Source organism: Hyaena hyaena, unplaced genomic scaffold, assembly GCF_003009895.1.
Source record: "Hyaena hyaena isolate Hyena2069 unplaced genomic scaffold, ASM300989v1 scaffold_63, whole genome shotgun sequence".
Classification (NCBI taxonomy): Eukaryota; Metazoa; Chordata; class Mammalia; order Carnivora; family Hyaenidae; genus Hyaena; species Hyaena hyaena.
Window position 1 is genome coordinate 3021719 of NW_024080695.1, and position 5481 is coordinate 3027199.

The window sequence follows — 5481 nt, forward strand, 5'->3', positions numbered from 1 at the left end:
GGGGGAGGGGTTGGGAAAGAGGGAGGGGTAGGAAGGGGTGGAGAGGGGGGAAGGGGACGGGTAGTGCCCATTCTGCATCAGGAACATCATTTGTTTCCAGAAAGAAAGAAACCGACAATGCTAAACAGTGTCAGTGGTGGATATGTGGATGCTTTTTAGTCACTTTCTGAATTTTCTGAATGTTTTAAGTACTTTAAAAAACTTCTTGGGGCACCTGGGTGACTCCGTCTGTTGGAGTGTCCGACTCTTGGTTTCAGCTCAGGTCATGATCCCAGGGACATGGGATCAAGCCCCACATTGTGCTTCATGCTGAGCATGGAGCCTGCTTGAGATTCTCTCCCTCTCTCTCTCTCTTTCTCCCTCTCTCTCCCTCTCTCTCTCCCTCTCTCCACTCGGTGTGTACACATACTCCCTCTCAAGAAAAATACATAAAAATTAAAAATTAAAAAAAAAAAAACTTCTTAACTGGTTCTAATACGTAGGCCTGACATGTAAAACCCAAGGACATGACTAAACTTGGAGAAAACCGCTATCCAGGCGTCCAGCGCCACATCCCTCCACTGCCCGTCGCCCCACTCATGCGACGCCCCCACCGAGTCCTAGATTCCCCGAGAGCAGCACGCCGTGCGCAGAGCAGTGGGGGTCCACCGGCCACGCAGTGCTGCCTGGTGGGGGCTGAAGGGGTCTACACGGCACACCCCGCGGGGCAGCCGGTTGTCACCCGTGACCTGTGTGGGTCGTTCCAATGGGCAAAGGTGTCCGGCCCACCTCATCAAGGCCGTCGAGGGGCAGGATCAGGTTGGAGGCCCTGCCTCAGCCCCAGCCCTCCCAGAAGGGGATGGGGGTCCCTATATGAGCCCCACCCTGAGCCCACTCCCCATGTGTCTATTGGCCCTCACCCCCCTCATCCCACCAGCGTGGCCACTGCCTGACCTCTGCCTCTGAAACACCTCCAATCTTCCGGCCCCACTCCCCTCCTCCCCCACCTGCCCGGCTATGCCTGACTCAGCTCAGGTGCCGTCTCCTTCAGGAAGCCCACCTGGGACTCTGGGCCCCGCCCCCCTGGAGCGGTGCCCACACAGTGCCCACCTGCGGGAGACAAGCATGGAGTGAACAGCTCTTAGCGTGACCCAGGGGTGCGTCTGTCTCTCCCACCAGCCCATGAGCTCCCTGATGCACAGCCAAGTCCTCGTCATCACACGCAAGGCTCAGCGCAAAGCGGGCCTGCAGGGAATGATGAACGAGGAGATGAAAAAGTCAGTGAAGCAACTGGTCCCAGGTCGCACCTGCTCTACCTCCTGCAGGCGCCCTGACTTAAGGTCCGAGGTCTGGCCTCGTGAACAGCAGGCGCGACGGGCAGCGTGGGGAGGCTGCCGGCCCTCAGCCGTGCAACCCAGAAAACGGTCTGGCCTCTGAGATGCCCCTTCCAGAAGGAACCAGAAGTCTGGCCCCAGGCGGCCTCCCTGGGGACGCCCACCGTTTGGCCACTCCACCCAGGGCTCCTCTGCAGCCTCTGACCCCAGGGGCTTCGCCTGGACCAGGACTGGGGGGTCAGTTTTCCAGATCCTCAACTAGACTTTATTTTTAACTTTTTTAATTTTTTTTTAATATTTTTTTTATTTATTTCTAGGAGAGAGAGAGAGAGACAGCGTGAGCAGGGGAGGGTCCGAGAGACAGGGAGACACAGACTCTGAAATTGGCTCCAGGCTCTGAGCTGGCAGTCAGCACAGAGCCCGACGCGGGGTCGAACCCACGAACCGCGAGATCATGACCCAAGCGAAAGTCGGACGCTTAACCAACTAAGCCACCCAGGCGCCCCTAACTTTTTAACTTTTTTTAAATTAAATCTAGAAGTAAAGTGTGCTTGTTAAAAAAGACCTGACGGTCCAGAGGCATATGGAGAAGTGCATAACGTAAACATGTAAGAGCCGCCCCTCCAGCCCAGCGTCACAAACAGGGCGATGATCCTTCCAGACGCCCGCCCCCCACCCACACGCACACTTACTTATCTTACAGTGGCCCACGTTAAACATTCACGTCCTGCCGCCTGGACCCGGCGAAGCCTGAGCGCTTTGTGTCGAGGTGGGTTCTGTAACGTGGAATCCAATACCCTCGGCCGTGATGAAGCCTTAGCCGCCGCGCAGAATCAAGAAACAGTGTAAGAGCCAGGGAAAGAAATGTAATCCTACGGCATTAAAACGACGACTCAAAGAGGCTCTTCTTTGGGTCGATGAAACAGAATCCTCTTTTATTCCCTCGTGCAGCAAATATTTACTGGGCCCGGGACGGAGCCGGCGCCGGCCTCGCCGACAGGAGCCGCGGAGAGCGAGCCCCGCAGAGAGGGAGACGCTACACAGGAATAAATAAAGACTCCGCGTCCCAAAGGAGCGGCAGAGCGAGCCAGGCGGTGCCGGGGCAGGGGTGGGGCGTGTGCCCACCGCTCCGGTCCCTGCCTCCCACCCGCCCGGCCTGTGCCCGCGCCCTGCACGCTCAGGTGGTGAGCACATCACGCGGCCTGGGCTCTGCTACCTGAATGCGCGGCCAGGGGCCGGACGGGAAGAGCCAGACCTGTGAGGGAGTCCGCTCCCGGGCCGACCAGTGAGAAGCCGGACGGGGGAGCCGAGCAGACACAGCCCCCCGCCCCCCCCATGCTCGCGCCTGCGACTCCCCCCACGTGGCCCAGGGGACAAGAGCTCGAGCAAGGTGCCATCTAAACACTCCACGGGGCACTTTCCTCACTGAGAAACGGCGCTTGACAAAAATCCCAAAGACGTGAGAGAAGAAGCCGTGTGGATATCGGGGAAGGAGCACTCGAGGCGGGGGAAACAGCAAAGGTCCTGAGGCAGGAGCAGGTGAGCAAAGAGAGGAGGCCGGTCAGATGCGGCCAGGGAGGAAGGGCGGGGGTGGGGGGGCCTCAGTGACCTGGAGCCACTGGGGTCTGATGTGGCTGCTAAGCTGACAACAGACTGAAGGGGACACGGGTGGAGGCGGGGAGGCCGGACGGGAGGCTGATTCGGTACCCGGTCTCAGCAGGTGGTGGCTTGGGTCAGGACGGAGGGGCAGAAGAGAGGTTAGGGGGGTCGTGGGCGCATCTGGAGGGGCGGCAGGCATGCCGTGTGGACACCCTGCAGGTGGGGCAGGCGGGCCGCTCAGATCCAAGGGTGACATCTGGTCTGAGCGACTGGAGGGAGGGAGTGGCCATCAAGTAAGTTGGGAAGCGGGGGAGGGGGCGTTTTCTGTGAAGACAGCAGGAACGAACCCCATGTATTGCGGAATGATCCAGAAGGGGGGGGGCACCAGCCCAGCGAGAAGAGAGCCTTCATCCTCCTAACAACGGGAAAGGAGGGGGGACGAGAACAGAGCTGGCGAGTGCGGGCAGGCGCCGGCCAAACGAGGGGGGGGCTCTTCTGTTCTTACTCCTCAACGGAACAAAGGGCGAGGCCGCCCCCGAGACTGGGCGGGGGGTGCGAGACAGCAGGCGCATGGATGTTAAAGCACGGGGGGAGAGGGACGGCTGGGGGGGCGGTGGGGGGAGGAGACAGGAGCGGATGGTGTTTGTCGGATGGACGTACAGTGGACAGGTGAACGGCTGCGTGGAAGTCACACGGACACACGTGGCTGGACGGGCGGACAGTCGAATGGACAGGTGTTAAAATACAGGGCTGTTTGTCGAATGAAAGCAGCGCTGAGCACACACTGGATACGATGTCTGTTGGGAACACAAACGGGGGTGCGGGCACCTTCCTCCCGGAAGGTCTGTAACGTTCTTCACAACCACGTGCCCACAGAAGGTCACTCATCTGTCTCATTGCTCCCAACAGACGTGTCAAAATCGGGTCGTTATTTCTGAAAAGGAAGGACGGGACGAGGCCATCCGACCGCTGGCGGGACGGGCCCGGAGGCAGCTGGTTCAGAGCCGCCTGAGCCGAGCAGGAAGTGAGCGCAGGGCGGCGAGGGAGGCACCTGGCATACACTACGCTGCTGATGGGCCCAACGTCCCTGTGGCCAGATGGCTGCGACCTTCACTGTCCAGACCAAACAGGACGCCGTGGAGATGAAAGCCAGAGCCACGGGGAATAAGCCACGAGCACAGGCGCCCACAGACCTTCTCAGGCGGTCACCTGCCTCGGCTGCGATGTCTGTTATCCCCATTTAAACATGAGGGACCTGGGGCGCCTGGGGGGCTCCGTCAGTTGAGCGTCTGACTTCGGCTCAGGTCATGATCTCGAGGTTCATGAGTTCGAGCCCCACGTTGGGCTCTGCGCTGTCAGCCTCTGTCCCCCCCTATCTCTGCCTCTCCCCCACTCTCATGTCCGTTCTCTCTCTCTCTCTCTCAAAAATAATAAACATTAAAATAAATAAAATAAAGATGAGGGACCTGAAACTCAGAGAAGTTCAGTGACACTGGGGGGGTCGCCTTCCTTCCTGTCATTTCCAGCCACTAAATGCCCCACGTGAGTGGGCAACACCCTCACCAGGGCCACCCTCACCACCGACCTCTGACACCCCTGCCCATCTGGGGGGCTCACCCATGACCCTTCCCTGCAGACGGGTGTACTGCTGGCGGTGACCTCCGCGGCCCCGAGTCCCCGGCTTCCCGAGCGCACCCGCACTTCCGTGTGGGAGAGGCGCATCCACGCTGCCCCCTTCCTGTCCCCAGCTCGCACTCTGATGCCTGTCCTGTGGGGGGGAGGGTGCAGAGCTGTCGGGGGTCCCCCACGGCCCCCAGGCCTGCACTCAGGGAGCAGCCGGGAAGGGAACGGAGCACCGACGTGTCTTCTGCAAGACCGGGTCCCACGGCTTCCCTTTCCCGGAGCTCAAAAACGTATCACAAAATAAATACCGATGAAACTACATCCAGGTCAGGAAACGGGGCATTCCCGAGGCCTGCGGAAGGGCCGCTCCCCGCACAGCCCCTAAACCCCCACCACAGGTAACACCCGCCCCTGACGCATGTGAAGCCCTTCCTCTCCTTGAGAAAGCCGCCAGGGAGCCGCACCCTTACACGCCGTGCTTTTCTTCAACGGCGTTACTGCAGCATCAAGATCGGGGGTAAAGACGCTGATTTAAAGTGTGACATTTGCTAAGTTCTGGCCCTACATGTGTGCCTGTCCCTCCCCAGCCCTTCTCCCCAAAAACCACGGCTCTGCTTTCCACAGAGGGTTCCCACCAGGCCGCCATCCCCCTCCTGCCCCCCCAACCCCCTGCCCTCCCCGGCCCTCTCCTGCCCCCACTCCTGCCCCCCCGTCCCCCTCCAGCCCCCCATCCCCCTCCTGCCCCCTATCCCCCTCCTGCCCCCCATCCCCCTCCGACCCCCCATCCCCCTCCGGCCTCCCTATCCCCCTCCTGCCCCCCTATCCCCCTCCTGCCCCCCGGCCCCCTCCTGCCCCCTATCCCCCTGCTGCCCCCTCCCCCTCCTGGCCCCCACCCCCCTCCTGCCCCCTACCCCCCTCCTGCCCCCCCGTCCCCCTCCTGGCCCCC